A 14,494-nucleotide genomic window follows, 5' to 3' on the forward strand; every position below is an offset into this window, starting at 1 on the left:
AGCCCATAGGATCAGCCTGTCATGGTCTTCCTGAATCATTGGCCTGTCCTCTGATGTGCCTACATGTCCCCACAGGTTGGTATCATCTGCAGACTCAATCATTGCATTTTTCACTCCCTCATCCAGGTCATTAATAGAGATGTTGAAGAGCATGGGCCCAAGCACTGACCCCTGGAGTATACCACTGGAGATGGCCTTCCAGGATGAGGCCACCACATAAATTATGACTTGTTGGGTTTGGCTGCTTAGCCAGTTCCCAACCCACCTCACTGTTGCCTGGTCTAGGCCAACTTAACTGAGGGGATTTCATGGGAAACGGTATTAAAGGCCTTGCTGAAATCTAGGTAGATGACATCCACCTCCTGTCCCATGTCCAGGTGGTTAGTTACCTGGTCATAAAAGGACACCAGGTTTGTTAGGCATGACCTCCCCTCTACAAAGCCATGCTAGCTGCTTCTCAGTACTCCCCTAGATATGAGCTTGTGGTTGATGGCCTCCTTGACAATTTTTTCAAAGATCTTCCTCAGGACCGAAGTCAGACTGACCTGTCTATAGTTAGCAGAGTCATCCCTCTTTCCCTTCTTAAAGATGGGAACCATGTTCGCCCTTTTCCAGTTGTTAGGGACAACTCCTGAGTTTCACATCTCCACAAACAGCACTGCCAGAGGCACGGCTATGAGCTTGGCCAGGTCTTTCAGCACTCAGGTGAAGGTCATCTGAACCAGCTGACTTGAAAACATTCAAATGATCTTCACCTGTTTTGGACTGATTTTATGAGGACCGCTGTCATTGCCATATTTCCTGTGCCCCTGGTCTGGTGATGAGTTCTCACCTGGTTTCAGGAAAACTGATGCAAAGTAATTATTAAGGAGCTCTGCCTTTTCATGGGGGGTCAACTGTGGGCTTCCCCTCCATGGTCAGTAGGGGTGCGACAGTGGAACTTGATTTTTTTTTCTTGCTACCTATATAGTATAGAGGATTTTTTGTTACTTTTAATATTGGTCATCAGCTTGATTTCCATGGATGCCTTGGCTTTCCTTGTCTCATGTCTGCAGAGCCTGGCCACATGAGTGTACTCTTCTCTAGATCCCAATCCATTTTCCATTGCATGTATGCTTCTTTTTTCTTTTTGAGAAGTTCCCTAATGTCTCTGAGCCAGGTGGGTCTCTTGGCTCCTCTCTCTCTTTTTGATCTAATAGGGATAGCCTTTTTTGAGCAGTAAGATTAGTTTCCTTGAGGAAATGCCATGCATCATGACATCCCAAGTCATCCAGTCTTATTCAAACTGTAAGTCGTGTTTTCCTTTTGAGGGGAGATTTGGTAAATGAGACACTATGAAATTACAGCACCTTTTAAAATACACATTAATGGCTTCTTCTCCCTCTCTGCAGGGTCTGTTAAAGTTGCCAGAGCTACCAGTATGACTCCTTTTCCTTTTTCCCTTACTTTTTGCAATAAAACTAGTGGCATGGACAGCTACCTGGAGTCATATCCTGCTTACTCTTATGCCCTCCATAAAGTCCTGCAGCTGTCATTTCAGAGGGAAAGTACCTGGGAGAAGTGTTTAAATGAAGATGAACATTAAGGCAATAGAGCAAAATGTAAGCACCACAAAAATAGAGAAGACAATGGTGAATAAGTTGTGAAACAAAACTGTTACACATGAATCCCCATATTTTTTTATTTGAATCCAGCAATCATGGTGCGTTTTATTCAATTAACCATAGTTTGTTTGTGTTTTACCAAATGGCTCCATGGGACCATGCAAACTGAAGAGCCATTTCTCATCCAACCCACCCAAAGTTGTAGGTGAGAATGACAGACATTTGTGTTTTGGAGAATAAGCACATGGAAAACCAAAAACAGTTATTCCCAAAAAAGCCACATTAACTAAAAATGCATGAGAGATCATGTGCTTCATCATTACAAATCACTATACAGAAGTGCTGAGATACTGGAGAACTGCTTCTGCTTCCTGTGGCTACGGGAAGTGTCTGAAATAATGATGAGAAAGTTTGAAGGCAGCACATTGAAAGCAATTCTGTTCTCAAATGATGCTGCCCTGCATAGACCTTGTTGAGAATGTTTGGAACTAGGTTTTGAATATTAAAAATCTCTTTTCATTACAACTGGATGAATCTCCTGATATTTCAGACTTAGTGTAGTTGTCTTGTCTGGAACTTAGATAATAGATTGGAAGATGGATAAAGAGTGGTTTGTTTTGGAACTAAGCTGCAACCTGCATGGCTCATGGCCTTGTGCCTTTTGCACTATGTTTGTCAGCTGTAAGCCAGTGCAGCTGGGAAGGGAGAGAGGCAAACTGAAATATGAGGGATGCATCTCAGTGTGCTCCTTCAGCATCCCATGCGGGCATTCCCATTACCTCTTCACTCTGCAAGCTCAGTGATTCTGGCCATGGTCACTGGTGAAGTATAGCTCCCCACTTCTATTGACCACCAGCAAATTTTAGTCCTTGAAGCAACGATATTTTGGCTTGCTCACTCACACTGCTTTCCTTTGGAGGTTCCCAGGAAAGAATACTGTTTTGCGCTAGATATTGGAACAGGACTAATCTTTCTAATTGGCAATGCCTATTACATGATATGCACTACTACAAATGAATGAATGAATAAATAAAAAAATATTTCCGCACTGTAGTAACTATGTATCCTTGTGATGTAATATAGTCCATACATATTTATCCTTTCAGCAGGTACAAACATTGACCTCTTATCTTTCATTAGATTATCTTTTTCATTCAGGCTGCTTTAAAAAAAAGCGAAAGCTTTTAGCATTCTGTAGCTGAGCTGTCTGATGTAATATGTTAGAGGATATAGGTGTCGGTAGTGTGCAAAGAGCTTGAAAAATGACCAGCCAGTGCCAAGCCCACAGTGCATGTTGTCAGGAGGGCTAACAGTATAATAAATCAACCTGTCTAGTGCCAAGGGTCAGTTAGCTTGATGTTTAATGCTATTTGGCCAGTCTAATCTGCCCAGGCACATTCCATTCATTTCTAAACTGTTAGTGTCATTATGATGCTAGAATTGCCCAAAAGATGGATTCCCTAATGCTATGTTTTTTGGGTTTTAAGCATGAAGGATTTTTCCCTCTCAAAGTTTGGGATAGGTAAAGGCTGTTTCAGTTTTTTAAAGTTTTTTTTTTTTTAATTAAAAAAGCTGTGTTGGCTAGACATGAAAAATGTGTCAGAGTGGTGTTTTCTGTCCTTTTAGTATAGGAAATTAAGGGGACATTTGTGGATACTGCTGCTTATTCTTTTGGGGAGGATTCTGAGGTAGACAGGAAAAATTTTGGATATATAACAAGTGAAAGGCACTAACCTTCCAATCCTCCTCACAACAAATATATTCTAAAGCAGTGTCAGGCTGCCTCTTTAATCTATCGGATGTATACAACACTTTATTGCCTAAGTGCTGTCCCAACAGCTTTACTTTTGCATAAATTTGAATGTGTAAAATTATTGAATTATATTCCTTGGTGACATTGCAAGGTCTTGTAGACCTTTCCAATGATATCGGAAAGTGTTCCAGTGATCTAGAGAGCATATGCCAAACTAGGTATGACTCACTTCTGTTCATTATCATTGGTCCCCTTAACCCTACAAATAGGAAGGATGACCTTGGACTCTCACCTCTTCCTCTAATTATAATTATGGTAATTTGGATAGGTGTTGTTTCTTCCTCTTTCCCTGAGTAAATTTGGGTGTGTTCTCTCCAGCCATACTCTGGATCTCCTTTCAGTCTTACTCCCTATTATAAAACAGAAAAGAAAACAGAGAGAATGGATTTCAAGCGGGAGAGATTTCCTTTGTCATCTTTTCCTACTTCCTCACTTTCTCATCCTCTCTCCATCTGCAGAATTCATTCTGTCTCTTAGGAAGCCACCAGGTAATGTTCTCATCCAAAGAGAAAATCTAGTAACCTTTCCCTCCCTCATTCCCAAAACAAGCTCCTCCATTTATTTCTGTTCCTCCAGCACACATAACACCTGAGTTACACACCCCACCCACTACCAATTAATTCTTTTCTTCTGGGCATAACCCTTCAGTTACCTATATTATGTGTCCACTCTACCTGCAAATACTTCTATTCCTCCCAATGCACGTTCTCTAATTAACTCTATAAACACCATAAAGAGGCCTCTTAATTAATCTTATCCCTTACCCAGAATGAATCCTATCATCCACACAGCCCCCATTAACTCTGCTTTCCCCCATTGCTCCAAGCCAGGCTACTTCTTTCCCCAGAAGTACATATTTGCAGTCTGTGGGCTCATTCTGACCCCTGTTTTAAACTGTGCTGGACTGACTTGCATTGCAGTCCCAGTCAGCTGTACAATCAGCTGCTCTACTTGAGATTTTTGGAAGCAGGAGAAGCAGCAGTGGCAGGATCTTCATTTCCCTTCCATAAAGGTAGGGAGTGAACACAAAATCAAAGGCCTTTTCATCCACCTTTGTAAGAGTGGGTGGAAGGAACTTCAGTACCACAAGGGTACTGCCTCTCTCTAATGTGCTCCTTGGGCATTTAGACATCTGGAAGTGTGGGGCGGAAGGGCCAGTACTTTAATTAATTAAAGTGCACAGAGGATCTAGTGTATCAGCATCCCCAGTGTTCAAGATGGCAGTGGAGGCAGTTTATCTAAAGCTTGTTCAACTAAAGCTGTGCAACCCACAGTGCCAGGGGAGCCTGCGGCATGGTGCCACATGGGAGTTGAGGTGGGGCTTCCTGTGCATTCAGTGCAGTGATGTGTGTGTTGGATGGCTGCCCTTCTGTGTCATGCAGCGGGGGAAATGGGGTGCATCTCAGGGGCTTATGTGTCACACTAGTCTGGCCCACAGGGAATTTATGAAATACTAGAAAGTAAATCATATGCTATATGATCTACTTTGTAATCGTATCATTTTCTGCGTGGCCCCTGCAGGCATAAAGCCCTAGGCCAGTAAGAAGTTGGACAGCCCTTATCTGGAAGATGAGGAGGACTTTGTTCAGAACAGTAAATATACACTTTACACAGCAAGAGATTCAGCAAAAAAGCACTAACTTAGAAAAACAGTCGAATGAGGCAATTGAAGAATTGGACTGAATGTAGGATGATGACAGTTTTGGTGGAGATCTGGCTTGGTCCAATAAGCAGCAAAACACTACACAAGGGCAAAACCTTAAAACAATTTGGAGTAATCAGCACCTAAAGGCCAGATTCCAAAGAGGAGTAGGTCCAGCTGGCTAGGAGACTGGGAATTTGATTACTGCATTTTTGTTTTCTTCATAAATTTGCAAATGTCCATTCTGAAGTGCTTATTTTTATATTAGAGGAACAGTTACAATTACAAAGTCAGTCATGTAGCATATATTCTTTGTAGCATTTCTAAAAATCTTTGTGGGTTTTTCCACTGGCTATATTAGTGATTTGTTTTTCCAGGAAAAAACTAACCTCAGGATATTTTTTCCCATTTTGAAGTAAGGTTCAACAACTCTGGTTTTGTTGGTATAGGCAGGTTCTGTGAAGAGTTTTATGCCTTTAGACTAGGTGTTTGACCTGAGAAGCCAGTGACATTTGCAAAACTCAAGAGTATTGTGTTCCCGTTGACCTTTTTTTCTTAAGGGCCAGGTACAGACATTACACTTTTACCAGTATAAGTGATTGGAAACTGGTCTATACCTGCAACAGAAGTTTGGCACATAAAACCAAACTATACTCATAACAGAGCAGAAGTTTGGTGCACACAGACTGATTTAAAAATGGTAGAACCTAGTCTAAGATTTGCCCTCCCACTGAAGGGCAAATGTGTGTTTTGTTCCCTACCAGTCTTAACTATGCCACTTACAGAAAACTGCATAACTTAGATCGATTCTGCCTCAGGCTTTTTGGATGTCTGTACCTAGCCTGTGTGTTATGCTGCTGTGTGGTGATTAATGTAGGGTTTTTTTCGTGTCATCTCTGTAGAGCCTTAGGTAGATTGACTCGTAACTTTTTTATGAAGGAGCTGACAGCATGGATTTATGATGGGTGAGCCCATATCCAATAGGAGGGAGTGCAGTTTTCTTACCATGCAAAGAGGTAAGAAGGCCTTCCCTACTAACTTAACTTTTTACATCTCTATAAGTAATGGCTAAAGCATTAGTATGGGGCAGCTCAGAGTCTATTCAAGATCTCTCACTGATGTAGTCTATAATGAAATCCATTCCCATCATCTCAGTATTCCCACCTGCAATACAGGGCATATTCACCTTTAAATAGATTTTAGATGTGTGAAAGGAAGCCTTCCATATGCACAACTTACTATTCTTGAGTAGGTAAGCAGTGGGTTCAAATGGAAGGCAGAAAACAAAAGGTGTTTTATCATTTCATTCCCTCTTACACACATGCGCGCGCGCACACACACACACACACACACACACACATATCAACACCCACCATTAAAAAAACCATCAAAATTGGGCATTTCAAACTCTGCTGCCATAGACACTACTGAAAATTCTCCTAAAAGGTTAAGAAAACCTCAACCAAAAGTGCAGGAGAGGAGAGAAGAGGGAAACTGGGAGAGGAAGCACTAAGATCCATTTCAGAGCTGTAAAGAGTATAAAAACATCATAATGTAAAACCAAAGAGTACAACAGAAAAGAATAATGACAGAGAGTAGTAAGAACCATGGGAAGTGAAAATAAAATGGATTCATTCATGGAACTAATTCAATTGATGCCCTAGATAGCAATGGGGACAGAGTGTGATGAGACTAAATTGAATTATATGAGTGGTAATTTCAAGGGTTTGCTAGGGATAACAGATAGAGAAAAGGTGAAGAAATTAAAAGAAAACAAAAGGAAAACTTCAATAGGCAGAATAATAATTCTGTTAGTGAGTTAAGATGTCCTCCAGTGTGTGTACTTTTTCCAAAGTATTGCATATTATGGTTTGAAATCTGAGAATTAACAGACATTTACTCAAATATTTCCAACTTGGCTGTTCACCTGTTCAGCTTGTGGGGTCTAATTCCCATTTACTTAAACAGGTTTGTATCAAGCCCTTGCTCTTTACCTACGGAGCACGTTGTCCCTGTCGACTGTTCCACTACCATACAGAGCACATTGTTACAATAGCATGTAGTTCATTTGTTTATTTCATGCCATAGCACAGGTTCAACATAACATTGAATGTTAGGTTAATGTTCGGTGAGAGGAAGCTAAATGGGCAATTAGTTTATCAAATAATTTGTAGTATTATTACATTTTAGCATATTTAATATTTTGGCTAAATCTGATCTGCCTGTGAAGGTTTATATTGCTTTTGTTGTACTGTGAATGCTTAAAATATTGTAAAAGATCCTATACTAAATCTTTTTGTTATTGATTTTTTTAAAATGCAATACAAAACTCAGAAAAATATATATATTGACCATAAATGAACTATGTACACATCTGTCACAAATAATAAAGGGGAAAGAATAAAAAAAAGGAAGAGGGAAGCGGAAGGGACAGACAAAGAAAAGAAAAATGTGGAAGGACTAATATTTTAATTGCCAAAATATTCTAGGAACTCGTCCCAAACTACATCAAGCTTCTCAAAGCAATTAAGCCTGCTAAACCCGATTCTCTTAGGTGTCAGCCATGGCATCTCATCGTACCAGATTTTGACCTTTGGAGATGACCTGCTCTTCCAGTACAGTAATATGATTTAGTGTGTTACTAATAAGACCCAGACTGCAATATGGGAAAGATTCCCTTAGAATTTCTTATGGATACACCCAAAAGCACATACATCTGCCAAAGATATCAGTGCTGTGTTCAAAACCATGTTAACTCTTTTCCAAAAAGAATTGATTATAGGGCATAACCAAATTATGTGATCAAGCATTATTTGCAGTGCATCACATCTCACATTCTAGGCTAAGTCTGCTTATTTATAAGTATTGTTCTTGTGTGTTGTTGTTGCCCAGTGTTTATTGGCTGTATAAGAACCAGGGCCTTTCACCAAACAACTTAAAACTAAATCCTTTTTCTGCAACATCTTGCATATGATCAAAGGCAAATCACATGGGCTTCATGTGGCAGCCCAAACCAAGTAGGAAAGATGCTTGGTCAGGCAATAGTTAAGATAATACGATAACTAAAATGGTGATTAGATACTAAAATGGAATAAAAATAATGTTTTCCCATGTTGCAGTCATTTTAGCTGGCTTTTCGGGCACATTTATTGCATTATTTAAATATTTTAACTTAATGGTTTTATTTTAGTTAGTTTTTAGTTTTCCTAAATCTTGCCTGAGAAGGTCCTGCACAAACGGGAGATTAATGCTGTATTGCTTGGATAAAATGGTGAATTTTCATGGGACAACTGTAGTGTTTCTCCAGTCTATAGCAACAGGATAACTGAAGGGTTCTATAAATGAGGAGTGTTCCTTATATGATGCTATTGGCATCTGTATGGGAGGGGAATTAATACCAGTCCAGGAAAAGATATAAGCTTTTATTCTCTTTTCTCTAATCCTTGCTTTTCTTCACCAATTTTTTTTTTAGAAAACTTGACTGCTCAAATGTCCTGTCACCATGTATTGTGTGACACATCCCAGGTTGTGTTACATATCATTGAGTTGATTTAATGGGAGGAAATACTTGTCAGTGCAATGCAGTGGCTGGGGGAAAGTGATGACTTTCTCAATTCAGAGGAAAAACAGGCTATAAAACATTTTTGCTTGATTTTTTTACTTTCACAGGCAAAGGCCTTTATTCTGGATGGAAATTGCATCTTTGCAGGACTCTCTGTGAGTAATGTAAGAAAGGTAAGCTGCAGATGCCCATGGAACCCAAATAATGGCAAGCAGTTCATGTATGTACAGGGTCTTGATTTAAAGAGAAATGTTTAGTATATCTTTAATCATAATGGTTCATACTTTGTTTAAAAAACCCTAAGCATGCAATGGTGCCTGCACAAAAACTCCTGGTTAAGTGGAATTATCAAGAAAAAGTGAAGCTCTCAGATTATCCACCTCTAATCTTGCCCTTTGTCATTCATTGTTTTCTTCCCTCTCTTGTCCAGTCTAAACAGGGTCGCTGTTGTGGATCCTGGCTCTCCACTGGCTGTGGTCTAATTTTGCACTTGTAATGATCTAATATTCTGAGGTCAAGAACAAGAATTGATTAATTTGAAAAAAGTATGTCACTGCAGATGGATTTGTCACCTGGTGTAAAATCTCTCTAGTACTGGAAAGTTCTTGTCCTTGTAATTGAGACTCCAGTCTTGCAAACTGTCTCTTGGCAAAGGCAGAAATTAATATTCTGTGTTGCACAAAGTGCATTGAATAAATGAAACTAAAGTGATGTATATGTAGGTTTTTGTAATGGGTAAGATTTCCAAGAAAGCAAAAGTATGAACCTTTTTCAGAATAACTTTCTGGTTCAAAAGATGATCTTAGGTAGCATTACTGAAAACTCTCTTTTTCAGGGCCGAAGAACATAGATCCTGTATTTTTGAGAGTAAAAGCTCTCCGGGTCTGAAGGTGATAGCTTAGTAACAGGTAGTACTACAGATTTCAGAAGCTTATTGGAACAGATGGTACTGAATTTCCAGGTAATATGTGGTCATTTAAACTCCAACGCTCATATGTGGACACCTAGTTAAACAAGAGCAGAAGAATCCACATTCTAAATAAAGTTGGCTGGTAACCTTTTTTATCAAATACTTTCTGTTGAAAAAAATGTCAATCCAAAAATACTGAATTTTGTCATTACAAAAGTTGAATTTTAACAAATTCCTTGTCTCAAAAAATGTAAAAGGAAAATTTAGACATTGTCCATAGGTCTCATTTAAAACAATTCACAACAGAAAGTTTTTGTTTTTAAACTTATTTTTAACAATTGAAAATTGAAAACAAGAATGCTTCCAAACTGTCAAAATTGACTCAATTGATCTAAGTTATTTTTTCTTCAAATTTCTAGTTCATGAACAAATTTCAAGATTTTGAATTGTGGTGTTGTTTGGGATGGAAACAATTTTTTAAAATTAAAAAATATGCCTAGGGTGGGAAAACAGTTATCACTGGTAAAAATGAAGTTTCACTTCAGTCATGTTTCTGGGATGATGAAAAGCAAACTTGGTGAATATGTGATTGACAAATATTATATAGAAATCCATTATCATTCCTGACCTCCTCGTTCTGGTAGCCTGTGAGAGATGCTCTTTTACACATAATATTTTAAGGGCAAATGTGATACATGTATCACTGTCCAAGAGATGTTCTGTTGTAACCTTTGAGGCTTCAAAATTTGTTTTGGTTCCACATCAGAACAAGACAGTAACATTTTGAACACATTCACAACATTGCATTATTTCAAAAAGGGTATTTTGGATCAAAATTCTCAAGCGCTTAAACTCTCTCTCTCTCTCTCTTTCTCTCATTTCTGGCAAACAACCCTGAACCTTGAATATCTTCTTGATCAGAATTAATCAAAACTGATAGGATTTGCAAAATACCTTGGCTTGACAAAATAGCATATTTCAATGAAATTCCATTTTACAGAAAAGTTCTGATCAACTCCAGATAGATACGTTATGCGGAGATAGGCAAGAAAAAACCTTTAGTACTTTTTTTCAACATTTACTTAGGCACAGAGGATTTACCAAAAGCAGTTACATTTTATCTCAGTTCAGGTTATGGCCATCCAAGAACAGGCTTTGTTAAACAAACAGATGCGGTCACAACTGGGGCAAGAGGCAAAGCTGTAAAAGACGAATACATCAATATATTGTTTGTGTTGCAATGAAAATTTATATTATGTGCTAGATATTCTGTCTACATCTACAACAAATAAAGAGAGAATTATAGATTATTATGTTCTGAGGAGCAATATGGCCAGTGAGGCAGAACTTGATCCACAATTGCCAGGCACAAATTGATAATAACTTATCATTTGTGAATGATACCAATCTAGGACGGTACTTCATAGCCCAAGCAACTCCTTCAAATGATTCAGTAAAGTTTCAAGATCTACGGTATCAGAACCAGCAGAAAGATCTATCAGCAGGAGTACTGTAATTTAACTTGAATCAGCAGCAAGTAATAAATCATTTGTGACCTTAAGTAAAGCAATCCCAGGACTGTGGTACTTCCTGAAGCCAGACTGAAACTTCTCATATTATCCATTCCCAGATAAAATTGCCTGTAGTGAAAGGGCAACCATCTTCTTCAGTTGTCCCCCCCACACCATTCAAAAAAGGAGAGTTAGTCAGGTATCAGAAGGTAGGGCAGAAATCTGCAATGCAAGACAGGTAAAGCTTTGACCATTTTAAGTAGCAGTGAACAGCTGCAAATTTCAGTAATTCTCCAACATTTGCAGAAAGCAAAGAGTCATTAACCATGCTATCTATAATGGTGCAAAATGCTGAAAAGACTGTCTGTGAGCAGCCATATGGGCCAAGAGTCAAAACAAGAAGTAATGGAGCATGATTGCTCTCCCAACTGTGTGATCTCAGCAAGGAACAAATAAAAACGTATAAAACTTGCAGATACAGGCACTGGTAGCATAATTACCAGAAATAGTGCTGAACAGTAGTGGCTGATTAGAAATTCACTCTGTACTTGCTGAATTCCTCACAGGAGGCAGCTAAAGGATCATGCACAACAAGTGATTTGTGGTTCAAAATGTGATCAATAGCACAAAATAAGGCTTCAGGTCTGTTTTTCCTCATTAGCAATGAACGAGAAAAGTTGAAAAGACCTGGCCAAAACAAAAGCAATGTGATAAGACTATACATCAGCTTTGTGCATCAGGAGACTAATTTCTGAACTAAACACTCTTTGAAACTGCTCCAGATCTTGAGCAGCCATGTTCATCCTAGTCAGGTTCTGTGATCACTGGTGGATAAACAGCTAAACACAAAAGACTGGAAATGGTTTAATAATTTGCACAAACAGATTAGTTTTGTAAATGGAAGGGAACACTACTGGAAAAAAAGACTCTAGTGAAGGCAAGGTAGGTAAGTGTTAAAGGATTAATAAAATGAAGTCTATTTTATTTTCAGTCCATCTTGGTAGAACCTGCTGAACTCATGACAATAATCTCAGTAGAGAAGTGGGACAAACTGAAAATATACAGTCTGATGAAGCAAGGTCACAAGATAAACATGTCACAAGTTTAAATATGATGTTATTTTCTTGTAATACATCTACTAAAGACCTTATAGTACAGACATTTCTACTTGTAGCTTCTCCAGCAATCCTGCATTAAGGAACAACTACATGTATGAAATATAACCAAAACATAACAAAATAATAGAAGATGTAAGAAAATAATTGAAAACTGAAATTTATGTTACTACACTGACTATATATAAACTGTAACCTTTAATGATCTGGGTCCATATCTCACAGCACTCTGCTAGTTTTTAATAAATAATGATGATGATGATATGCTACCTTTGCAATGCACATGAAACTCCCATTGCTGTCAATGTGAGTTCTGAGTATAGACTGATGGCAGGATACTACCGTGACAGAGATGAATTCTCCATTAGAATAAAATGGTCAGGGTCTGCTTCAGTCAGCAGATTTCACAGACACAACAGACATATCTCAGGGGCCCACTGAAGGAGGCCCTGTCTTGGCTGGTTGAATGGATATCAGACAGGGAAAGACATGCTTCAAGGAGACTTGAACAGAGGTAGAATCAATTTGGGTAGAGCATGTGAGAAGGTCCCAGCAGAAAAACCCTATAATAATTATGTAAGTATTTAAATGTGTATCATGTACCATTTGAAAATTTCTTTTCCTATTTGGGATGGGCAGTTGCCATTTGTCATTCCTTTGAGACTAACAGCAGAGCTGAGATATACGTTATGTGGTGATTGGCCAACTGCACCACCTGGTGATAGCCAGCTTCCATTCTGGCTTCCTGAGAGAACAGTTTAATGCTATGTGTTATTTGGTTTTAGATGAAACAAGGAGAAGCTAAACCCAAGAAATGGGAGCATGACTGCACCAGATGCTCTAAGTGTTTCCAAAAGTATTTGGTAAACACAGATTAGAGGTTTGATTTGATGGCAGTAATATATAGGAAAGAAAATTGGCTGAAATAGCACAAAGGTACACAGCCAGCATGTCAGCCTGAGAAAGTGCAATGGTTTCTCTGACTATGACCCTTTTTGGGTTGAGTGCTGGCTGAGAAGAGGCTTGCAACTGAGAACAATGAAACTGCCACCCTGTTGTTTGATTTCGATTGTGTTCGGCAAAAAAAGTACTTTTTATTGTAAAATAAATGGGATTAAATCAAAGAAACACTTAACTCTATTTTCATTTTTTTCCTCCTTTGAAACAACCTGTAAGATCTTAAATTTTGGCTAATTGCTTACTATAAGAGGAGATTCTGCAAGGATCACTGAAAACAATGAAAATTCAGGAAACTCAAATATTATTGTTAAGCTTCTTTGTGAATGACTGATTATGATGAGCCATTTTGTAGTGAATGAGTAGTAGAAAAAGCATATATTTGAGAGTAAAAGCAAAACCATTAGAGCAGCTGGCCAGGAAACATGCTGAATGAAAAGTATTAGGGCTATGTGAAGCTTAGGTCCCTGATTCAATTTGGCACAGATTTGGCCCATTTCGGTGGCTGAATCTCTGAATCCAGATCGAATCAGAGGACCCTTTAATATCTCCGAATCGAATTGGAACCCTCCGAATTGGTTCAGAAAGATTTGGCAATTTGGACATAGAGACAGCGTTAAATGTTTTTCCTACATACCTCTAGGTAGCAGGAGCTCATAAGTGCTGTGATGCTGGGACGCATGGAGCGCCCCACAGAAGCGGGGAAGGCTCCCCAGCGCACTTGGCAGCAGACCTGGAAGTGGACCAGAAGCACTTCCAGTCCACTTCCAGGGGGGCTGCCTGTGTCCCCCCAGTTCAGTGACTGGTGCCTCCTGGGTTGGGGGGACACTTGGGGTCCCCCTGCACCAGATCACTGAGTTGGGGGCGGGGCACACCCAGCATGCTCCCTGGCAGACCCAGAAGTGGACCACGAGTACTTCCGGTCCGCTTTCGGGTTCGTCACCAAGCACATGGAGGGTGCCCCCCCACACTCCTGTGGGACACTCCATGCACCCCAGCATAGCAGCATTCATCATACTGTGCTAGTACCTCAAGGTATGTAGAAAAAACTTTTGAAGATGTGTCTATGTCCAAATTGCTGATTCTTTGAATCAGCATTGAATCTTCAGATTTGGATTTGGCCAAATTGAATCAGGGACAGTGATCCGAATCAACAAATTGAATCACTGCCCCTGATTTGGGCCACATCCGAATCACATGAGGCCCGCTTCGCACACCCCTAAAAAGTATGACTAGGAAGTTTGTTAACCTTTATTTTAGTGACCCCATCCAGAAAATGAAAACCAAATGTAAAATGCAAGGCATAGGACACCAACATCAGTTTATCTGAAAACATACAGACGACAACTAGCAAGAGTGTTCAGTGGACAGGGGAGTGAG

This window comes from Crocodylus porosus, unplaced genomic scaffold (assembly GCF_001723895.1).
Source record: "Crocodylus porosus isolate Cpor-Errol unplaced genomic scaffold, CroPor_comp1, whole genome shotgun sequence".
Lineage (NCBI taxonomy): Eukaryota > Metazoa > Chordata > Crocodylia > Crocodylidae > Crocodylus > Crocodylus porosus.